Genomic DNA, 11,728 nt, shown 5'->3' on the forward strand with positions numbered 1-11,728 from the left:
AAAAAATATGTTGATTGTGTGAATTACTACTTTTGAGACTCGTAGGCTCATGATTATGACTTCCGTACTTTTTGGCTTAACGTTAAATTAGATCTATTGGTTGGTTAAGAGTATAAGATGATCTTACTGGAGTTGATCACGTGCCATGCGCGTGTGAGGCTGTAGTATATTCCTTGTTACATATGATACCTAGAACTTGTTTGGTGTTTTTAAAAATGAAAATAAAGAGTGTGATTTTAGGAGATGATATAGGTATTTCTTTGATAGCCATGTTTTATACCTTCTTTTTACTTATCCTTGTGCATAATCCTAGTTAGCCCCATTAAGCCTTTCGCTTTTTCTTCGTCAGCCTTATATGTAGCTTAATCCCCTTCTTTGATTAACCTTAATTTGATCCAAGATCCTAAGTGTTTTAGTGTAAACTTAATTAAGTTAAGGAGTTCAAAATTCAAGTAGCGAAAGGTGAAATTGAAGCCCCAAAGTGATAGTTATTAGTGTGTAAAAATTATTGTGTTGTGGTTAGGAGTTAAAGAAATTTGTGCTAGAGAAATTCCTATTTTTAGCCCAGTAGTGTTGCAATGAACTTGTTTTGGCCTTGGTCCTCCTTGGACATTGTGTACCTCAACTAAGGCAATTTCTTAAGTTGAGGCTGGCTATCATGGGGTACGTAACGTATATTGGGTGTGAAGAAGGGTAAAATCGAATGAAGTGTACATAACATACTCCCACCATAGTATATGTGAATGAGCTTAATGAGAAGGGGCCAAACAAAAGATGTGGGTAGAAAAAAGTGGTGTACGTTGGTTGTTAGATATTGATCTTAATTAAAAAATATGATGTATTGAAGCGCTTAGGGAAGATAGTCACTATTTATGGCCAAAATTGTTCGTACCCGTCCCTTAGCCTACATTACAACCATTACAGATCTATTTGATCCTAAGCTTCAATATTCTGATACTAGTTGAGTACTATACTAAGGCAAAGCCTATGGGTCATTGTGTGTAACTTGTGAATTCCTTGTGAGAGTGAGTGTAACTTTATTCTTGTACCCATTTTGTTATAAATTATATTTATGTGAGTGCTTAAGGGTAACTCTCTTGTTGTGAGGGAAAATATTTGATAATAGCTTGGTGAATTGTATGATATCTTTGATTGAACAATATGTATGGGTTTTCCAACTAGGTGAGTCAATTCTTGAGGCTAGGATATCTTGGAAGTAGTGCTCTTGAACTTTCAAGTGTGTACATATCATGCTTAGTGTAGAAACTTTCATTCGGTGTAGTCATAGTAGTACATACTTGAGTGTCTTACATGCAGTATAAGTGTAGAGTCTCCTCATCTTATGATGCATATAGTAAAGATTTGTTTGAGGACAAATAAGGTTTTTAAGTGTGGGGTGGTTATGTTGGGTGTATTTATTAAGTTTAGTGTTGCTATCCTAGCTTATTTAGCCTTGTTTTGAGGATAATTCGTGTGCTTTATCTGTTCATAATGATATAAATAAATCTACGTGTTCAAGTATGAAATTAAAAATTTTAAAGGTATTTTCGAACAAGTTTTGGTTTTAATTGAATTACAATGTTTAAAGGTATTTTTAAACAAGTTTGGGTTTAAATTGATCATTTAGAGTCTAGACGAGAAAACTAGCTTTACTAGTTTCAGCTAGGTGTTGTTCTAGTTGATTTTGATGGATTCTAGTGGGTGTATTGATTTCATAAGGTTATTATTGTGTAATTACATGTGGAAAAACTTTTACATAATCTGCAAAGTTTAATTGGAGTGAGCCAAGAGTCGTCAATAAGTTAAAGAGTAAGATGGACGAGACTAGTGCGTAGCTTGAGTCTCTAGCTCGGTATCATTGATGTTTTATTGTGTGGAACTCTAAAACGTGGTGTTTTATCTTGTAGGATGCTTAGTGACTTGATTTTCATGATATTTTGATGATATACAAGCAGAAAATTGAGTGGAAACAACACCACAAGGCAAGGGATAGTAGGAGAAACACTTAGAAGAATATCGGTGTCAAAAGGCAAAATCCAGTGAGCCAACGCAAAATAGGTGCAACGCGCCACTCCCTTAATGTGATTAAAAACATGAGGCACCACTACCTAAATGTGATAACCAACGTAGTACGTTGCTCTCTCAAGTTGACTACCAAATGTGTCACATCAGTCTTCCCACACGCGGTTAATTTCCTCCACTATAAATAGAACACTTTGCACACTTTGTAATTACCTTGTACGATTTGAAGCATTAAGAAAGAGATGCTATAAACTTGAAATAGGTTTTTCTCTCTATTTTATTTAGTTTATTCATAGATTTAATCATGTAGTCAATTGATTGGATTATGGTTATATCGATTAGTAGCTAAACGCCTCCTTTCCGGGGTTAAGGCCAAGAACATGTTTGTTATCGCTATGAATTGAATTTGTTTGGATTGCTTATCATATTTGGTGGTTTGTTAATCTTAGTTTTAACTATTTTAAGGATTGCGCACCCTTATAATATACCTATTGTTGTCTTATGAACTCGGGAGGGGGAAAAAGACAATAGAACACAGGATGAATAAAGTAAGGTTCTTATTATTTTATAAAATAAGGAATTTGAATTAACATCTAGGATAGGGATATACCTAGAAGCCTTACTTGGTTCACATGTAGGATGATAGCTTCATGTATCTAATTGGATTATTACATCCCTACTCAACGATGTAGTTGTAATGTCCAAGTTAGGTAGACGATTAGAGGTCGATACCATGATCATGTGATAAACCCTATGAATCAACAATCAAGATAAGCAACCTAACGAATGAAGTTAAATAGCATAGTATGATTGTTTGAAGTGCTTTAACTTTGGGCTTTAATCCATTGATTGTCTTAAGTCCTCACTTTACACACTTTTTACTTTACTTTTAGTTTATAATTCTCAAACTCTTTTGGTTACGTTGCACCATTATAATCTTAATAGTTGAACTGAAATTTGATAGTTGCTTAACACTAGTCCCTATTGGATCAATACTAGGCTTGTAAAAAGGCCACTTTACTTTTTGTGAGGCCATTTACACTTGCATGTGTGCTTGGTCACAATAATTTTTTAACTGAACTGTTCAATTATGTAATTACAATGATTGAAGGTGTTTTCTAAGAATTTTGTGTTTAAATTGATCATTTATAGGCTAGACGAGAAAACTAGCCTTACTAGTTTGAGCTAGGTATTGTTCTAGTTGATTTCAACGGATTATAGTAAGTGTATTGAGTTCCTAAGGTTATTATTGTGTAATTACACATTGAAAAAATTGTTTAGAATGTTCAAAGTTCCATTGGAGGAACAAAGAGTCAACAATAAGTTAAAAGAGTAAAATGGACGAGACTAGTGGTTAGCTTGAGTTTCTAGCTCGGTATCATTGACGTTTTATTATGTTGAACTTTATCGCGTGGTGTTTGATCATACATGATTCTTCTTTAGTTGATTGTGATGATATTTTGATGCAATAAAAGGTGCAAATTGAGTGGAAACAATACCACAAGGCAAGGGATAGAAAGAGAAACACTTAGAAGAATATAGGAGTCCAGAGGCAAAATCTAGTGAGCCAACGTTAAATAGGTGAAACGCATCACTCTACCAATGTGATCTCTCTCAAGTTGACTACCAAATGTGGAGCGTCACTCTTCCCACACACTGCCAATTTCCTCCACTATAAATAGAACACTTTGTAATTACCTTGAATGATTTGGAGAATTAAGGAGGAACTTCTATACACTAAAAATACTTTTTTCTCTCTTTTATTTAGTTCATTCATATATTTAATCATTATCCAATTAATTGGATTATGGTTATGTCGATTAGTGGCTAAACACCCCCTTTCCGGGGTTAAGGCCAAGAACATGTTTGCTATCATTATTAATTGAATTTGTTTAGATTTTTTTTATCATATTTGGTGGTTTTTTCATATTTATTTTAACTATATTAAGTATTTCACTCCCTTAGAATACACCTATTGTTGTCTTATGAACTCGTGAAGGGAAATAAGACAATAGAACACGGGATGAATAATGTAAGGTTCTTATTCTTTTATAAAATAAGAAATTTGAATTAGCTTCTAGGATAGGGATATACCTAGAAGCCTTGATTGGTTCACATTTAGGATTATATATTCATAAATCTAATTATATTATTACATCCCCACTCAACAATGTAGTTGTAATGTCTAAGTTTAGTAGACGATTAGAGGCCAGGAGACCATAATCATGCGATAAACCCTATGAATCAACATCAAGATAAGCAACCTAATGAATGAATTTCAATAGCATAGTATGATTGTTAAGATCTTTAACCCCAGGCTTTTATCTATTTATTGTCTCGAGTCTTTACGTTACGCACTGTTTACTCTACTTTTTTTTTTTTTATAATTGTCAAACTCTTTTGGTTACATTGCACCATTCTAATCTTAATAGTTGAACTGAAATTTGATATTTTCTTAACACTAGTCCCTGTGGGATCAATACTTGGTTTGTAAAAGGGACACTTTACTACTTTTGAGGTCACGTACATTTGCGTGTATGCTTGGGCACAACAAGTTTTGGATGATCTGAGATGGATTTATGCACTTCAGTGTTGTTATCCGAGCTTATTTAGCCTTATTTTGAGGAAAACTTGGGTGCTTAATGTGTTAATGATGATATAACTGGGCATCTAAGTGTTCAAGTACTTTATTACAATATTTAAGGTGTAATTCAAACAAGTTTGTACGTAATTTGATCATTTAGAGTTCATATGAGAAAACTAGTGTTACTAGCTTAAGCTAGGTGTTGTTCTAGTTGATCACGATGTATTATAATTTGTATAATGAGTTTATAATGGTATGATTGAGTAATTATGTTTGGAAAAACGTTTTTAAAGATTTTAAAGTAAAATTTAATCAAGCCAAGTGTCAAAACTAACTGAAAGATAAAATGGGGCAAAACGAGTATTCTTAGCTTAAGTTTCTAGTTCGTCGTTTAGGATGTTATGTTGCTTTGAGCTCTAATATGTTGTGTTTAATTCTATAGGATTCTTGGTGAGTCTATTATGATAATATATAAAGGATATAGAAGCTTCAAATAAAGTTTAAACAACACATAAACGCTTGGAATGGATCAACGAAAACACAAGACACAACTTGACGTGAATTGGATACCTTGGATGTCAAGGGAGCATCGCAGACCAAATAGAGGGACAATTGGCACATGAAATAAACCAGGAGCTTCCTATGGGACCCAAAACAGTGGGTATTCCTGATAAGCACATGTATTGCACCCTATTTCCCGCTATTAACTTCGTGACACGGACCTAGTGCAAACATTTGTTGTTTTGTCCTCCTATAAATAGGACAGTTGAACTTGATGTTATACACCTTGGATGGATTTAAAACATGGGTAAGGTCTGGGAAAAACTTAAATTAGGGTTTTTATTCTCTTACATTATCTTTTTTGATAGATTTTATATTCTATTCAATTATCTTGATTACTACTATGTCCATGAGTAGCTAAAAGCCTTTTTTCTGGGGTTAAGGTCAAGAACATGTTTACTTTTACTTTGAATTGAGTTTGTTTGAATTTCATATCATATTTGGCTGTTTATTCATTCTTTTATATTTATTTTAAGGATAATATGCCCTTATGATACATCCATTGTCGACTTTGTGAGCCCAAAAGGGAAAATAAGAAGATAGACTATGGTGATAAATAGAACAAGGTTTTTATTCTCTTATAAAATAAAGAATTTGAATTAGCCACTAGGATAGGGATATACCTAGAAGCCTTTATTGATTCACATGTAGGATGATATCTTAATGCATCTAAATGGATTATTGTATCCCGCTCAATGATGTAGTTGTAATGTCCAATTATGTAGACGATTAGAGGTTGGGAGACTATGATCATATGGTAAACCCCATGAATCAATAACTAAGATAAGTAATCTAATGAATGAATTTCAAGAAAGAAATATGACTGTTCATAGTGCCTTAACCCTGGGTTTTCAGCCATTGTTTGTCCAAAGTCTGTACTTTTCTGCAATACTTTAGTTCACTTTTAGTTTAAAACTTTCAAGACTCTTTTGGTTACATTGCAACACTTTAATCTCAATATTTGAATTTGAATTAGATATTTGTTGATATAAGTCTCTAAGGGATCGATATTCGGCTTTGGAAAAGGCTACTGTATTACTTGTTGAGACCACATATACTTGCGTGTGTGCTTGGGTGCAATAAATTTTTGGCGCTATTTTGTGTAGTCATTGTAGTAATATCTTGAGTGTATTTCTTGTAGTAGAATTGTGGAGTCACCTGTGCTTACGGTTCTTAGAGTAAAAATTTGTTCAAGGATGAACAAGGCTTTAAATATGAGGTGATAATCTGAGGTGGATTTATGCACTTCAATGTTGTTATTCAGGCTTATTTAGCCTTGTATTGAGGAAAAATTGTGTGCTTAATGTGTTAAATATGATATAATTTATCTTGTAAGTGTTCAAGTACTTTATTACAATGTTTGAGGTGTATTTTAAACAAGTTTGTACTTAATTTTATCATTTAGAGTTCATATGAGAAAACTAGTATTGCTAGCTTGAGCTACGTGCTATTCTAGTTGACTGTGATAGATTTTAATGTATATTATGAGTTAATAATGGTATTATTGAGTAATTATGTGTTTAAAAACTTTTTTAACTTGTTTAAAGTGTAATTGAATCAATCCAATATTCAAAACTAAGTGAAAGATATAAAGTGGCAAAACTAGTATTCTTAGCTTAAGTTTCTAGTTCGCCATCTTAGATGTGGTGTTGTGTTGATCTCTAATTTGTATTTTTTAATTCTATAGTATGATTGGTGAGTCTATTATGATGATATATTAAGGATATACAAGCTTTAAACAAGTGGAAAAAATGCAAAAAGGCTTGGAATGGATCAACGATAGCACAAGATACAACTTGATGTGAACTGGATACCTTAGATGTCAAGGGCGCGTCGCAGACCATATTGAGGGTGCTAAATAGGAGGTTCCTAAGGGAACCAAAACAGTGTGTATCCATGATAAAGGCATGTCATGGACCCTATTCCTTGCTATTAGCTTCGCGATGTGGACCTAGTGCTAAAATCAGTAGTTTTGTCCTCCTGTAAATAGGGTTGTTGAACTTGATGTTATACACCTTGGACAGCTTTGAAACATGGAGAGGATCTGTAAAACACTTCAATTAGGATTTTTATTCTTTTAATTTAAATTTTTAATAGATTTTATATTGTATTCAATTATCTTGTTTATGACTATGTTCATGAGTGGCTAAAAGCCCCCTTTCCGGGGTTAAGGCCAAGAACATGTTTACTATCATTTTTGATTGAGTTTTTTGAATTTATTATCATATTTGGTTGTTTATTTATCCTTTTTATAAATATTTAAAGGATTATATACCCTTAGGATACATCCATTGTCGACATTGTGAGCCCGAAAGAGGGAATAAGAAGATAGAATGTGGGGATAGATAGAACAAAGTTCTTATTCTTTTATAAAATAAGGAATTTCAATTAGCTACTATGATAGGTATATACCTATAAGCCTTAATTGGATCACATGTATGATGATATCTTAATATATCTAAGTAAATTATTATAACCCGCTCAACGATGTAGTTGTAATGTCTAATTAGGTAGATGGTTAGAGGTCGGGAGACCATGATCATATGATAAACTCTACGAATCAAAAATCAAGATAAGTAATCTAACAAATGAAGTTCAATAGAATAGTTTGATTGTTCAAATTGCCTTAACCCGAGGTTTTCATCTATTGCTTGTGCAAAGTATGTACTTTTCCGCTTTACTTTAGTTTACTTTTAGTTGAAAAACTTTCAAGAATCTTTTGGTTACATTTTACCACTTTAATATCCATAGTTAAACTTGAATGTAAGATCCCGCAAAATCCTAAGCTTAATTCAGTCCTTTTAGGCTTGTAAAGGGGTCCCATACTTAGAATATTTTAGCTAAGTACTCAGACTTAGTGTCATTTTAACCTACGAAGGTTGGAAATCTTATTTCGTGACCTTTATGTCAATTAAATGTTGATGTCTAGGTTGATTCATGATCTGGAATATCTGTAGGTGTTTACAGACAAGTTTCAGATATTTCGGACTTCGTTTTAAGCTCCTTTGAAATCCCAAAATAGTGAATCAACGCGATCTTGGTGAGCTGCATTGACTATCGCATTGATTAGTATTTTCCCCAGCTACCAGCGCCCAATTCAAGTGAATCAAGGAAACCATGGCATGATACGTTGGCTATCGCGTCGACCTGAGCGTCGGTAACCTAGTTTTCAGTCATTAAAAGACACATTCTTAGAGGTATTTAGGTCTTTTTCCCTATACCCTCATCCCCAAAACAAAAAATTAAACTCCCTATAGAGAAAATATAGTTATTCTTTCTCAAATTTGCTCAATAACAAAATCCTAGGAAATCCAATTTCAAAGCATGAACTCAAGATTCAACCATAAGCTTTCAAAAATTCTTCAACAAAGGTATGTGAAGTGTTCATCCAATGATTTCTTTCACCCTTGGACTCCAAGAATCTCTTTTGAACTTCAAGTAATTGATTTTATTATTTCCATGGTTGAAATTAATGTTTATCCGTGATTGCTATTTGGATTAAGTTCCTAATTCATGATTATATATATATCTAATGTGAAATTGATCATTATGTGTGCAGATTCATGTCAATCCATGATAAACCCTTGACTTGTGAAATTAGAGATAAATTATGATGATCACTTGTTGTTCAATAGTATATGCATATACTATGCTCAGCAAGTTCTTGATAAATTATCCATGTGAACTATTAATAGAATGAAAACATGTCAAGATAGCTTATGTGTAAGCTATCTCATGCAAATGTTTGTCAAAATACCCCAATAAATGCATGATGATCAAGTTCATAGTTTACATGTTTCATGTTATGCCATGCCTCTTAATTTATGCTATCGAGTCCTCGGGGTACTTGTACCCGACAATTTAGCTAATTACCTAGAGCCATGGTCAGTCATAGAATAGTATCAGTTACGACACGATAAATAGTACTCTCAGTTAGTTACATAACTCATGAAAAATCAGTAGAATATATATTAGTCCAGTCTAATTCAGTATCTAGTTCAGACCTCAGTATACTCAGAAAGATAATAGAATTCAGTAGTATTCCATCAGTTAATGAAACTCAGTTGATTTTGGCTAAATAGTAATCTCAGTAATTATTCAATCCAGCTTAGTACAGACTAGAAATTAGTTTAGCGTCTATTAAGTTAGGAGTAGGATTCAACACCGAGTTAACCCAAGGATGGGGGCATTCCCATTAGAAGAGGGTTTGAACCTTAGTAGCAATCCTTGCATTACAGTCTATGTAGCCAACGTTGGTTGAGGTATCTTCCTGAAAGACATTATGAGGGTTGATACTACTCATCCGAGTTATCCTATCAGCGAGGGTTGATTGATAAGCTTCCTGTTAGAGAGGGTTATCTCACAGCTTATCCTTACTCGTGGAACGGTATTAACACCCTTCCAACTGGGGTTATAGGTTGGACCCTAAATTATTTATAAAAAGGGAATGTCAGTTAGATGATTACCTCTCACAGTTTTAGTTCCAATCGTAGTCTCAAAATTGAACTCAATTCAGTTCGACAGATTTAGGACTATTAGACATAGTCACTCAGCTCAGTACAAAACTCAGTATGGTTCCCTAGTATTTAGAACTATCAAATACAGTCAATAAGATAATAAGTAATATAGTATTCCTAAACTCAGATATTGGATATCAGTATTTCGATTCAGTACTGAGTATTAGCACGATCTTAGTTATAGTCTATGTATTCATGCATGTACTCTTACTCAGTCATACTCATGTTATTCAGTTATTATTGTGCATGCATATGAACCCTGCATATCAACCTACCTCACTGAGCATACCAATACATTTAAAGAACTAACACATGCTTTTCTTTGAGTTATGATGTCTTATATCAAAGGTTCAGGCACGAGCTCCAAAGCACCCTTAGCAGTTTAAATTCTCATCTTTCAGAGTAGTGGTGAGTCCTCATAGTTCGAGATCATGCTTATTATTTATAGTACTTTAGTTTTATTTTAGTAGATGGAGTTAGTTAGGGGCTTGTCCCATCAACTCCACAGTTCAGATAGTTAGAGGCTTTTTCAGACTAGAGTATTTCTAGATAGTTGTTAAATTTTTAAGTACTTATATTTAGTTTTTGTATTTTGATACCGCATTCATATTTATTTACAGATCTGAACCTTATGGAATATGTTTCCGCCTATTTCTGCATAATTATAGTATTTTTACTCCGTTATTGAATCATGTACCAGTTATGGGTTAGCTTGTGGTCCTTCGAGATTATGAGCATCATGTGGCATTCGAGGTACAGACTCGGGGTGTTACAAACTTTGTATCAAAGCCTAAGGTTCAACAGTGTCCTAGGAAGTTTGAAAGTCATATCTAGTAGATTTGTGTATGGGTGTGTTGCGCGCCACACTTATGGACAAGAGGCTACGAGATGTTTTAGGAAAAGCCACCCCTTTTTCAGTATTCATGTCGTGCTAGCAAGCATGAGATGCAGTTACACTCTCTTTCTAATCCTAGATTTTCTTTTGTTTACAGAATATTCCCCCTAAAAGGACTAAAGGTAGAGGAACAGGAGTTCAGTCAGCCCCTCAGCTCGTCCATCCAGATCCCTTGGGCGAGCATGTTTCCCATGCAGAATTCAGAGTAACATTCACCACCCTAGCTTATTTTGTGATAGCCCAGAATAAACGTCCAATTGTGGTTCTGGCCAACCTAGTGGCCAATACTACTGCTGCCAGGATTCGGGACTTCGCCTGAATAAACCCTTTATTGTTTATTGGGTCTATGTCAGATGAGGACCCTCAAGAATTTCTTGATCAGGTTTAGAAGGTTAACGATATCATGGGGGTGACTATTGTTAAGCGGCTGAGTTTGCCACATATCAGTTATAGGATATGGCTCACTCATGGTTTAAATAGTGAAAGGCAGAAAAGGCCGTAGATGCAGGGCCCATAGAATGGGAGGAGTTTGTAGTTACTTTTTTAAATAGGTTCTTCCCACTAGGGTTGAGGGAAGCAAAGTTTTTGGAGTTTATAAACCTGAAGCAAGTAAATATGATAGTGTAGGAGTATTCTCTAAATTTTACTCAGTTAGATAGATATGCCCCGCATTTTATAGCAGATGGCAGAGCAAAGATGAGTAAGTTTGTATTAGGAGTGTCTAGCAGGGTGGTCAAGGAGTGTAGGACCGCAATGCTTATTAAAAATATGGACATAGCAAGGCTCATGGTCCATGCTTAGTAGATATAAGAGGCCAAGAATAAAGAGAAGGAGAGAGAAAATAAGAGGGCAAAAACAGGTAGCTTTAATTTCGCTCAGCCTACGTCAGGGGGTGGGAATCGTTCTCAGTTCCAGATCCTTCCTTAGCTAGTGATCCAATGCCAAAATTCAGAGATGGCAGCTGAGATAGGACATTAAGCCCTAAGCCCCAGGGCAGTGTTAGCAGTGCCCGAACCAATCCACTTTGCTAGAAGTACGGCAGAAACCACCAGGGTATTTGTAAAGTTGGTAGCGATATGTGTTTCATATGTAGCAAGCCAGGCCACAGGGTCAGAAAATTTCCTCAGGTTGGTTCGCAGAGTTATCATA

This window comes from Capsicum annuum, unplaced genomic scaffold (assembly GCF_002878395.1).
Source record: "Capsicum annuum cultivar UCD-10X-F1 unplaced genomic scaffold, UCD10Xv1.1 ctg82541, whole genome shotgun sequence".
Lineage (NCBI taxonomy): Eukaryota > Viridiplantae > Streptophyta > Magnoliopsida > Solanales > Solanaceae > Capsicum > Capsicum annuum.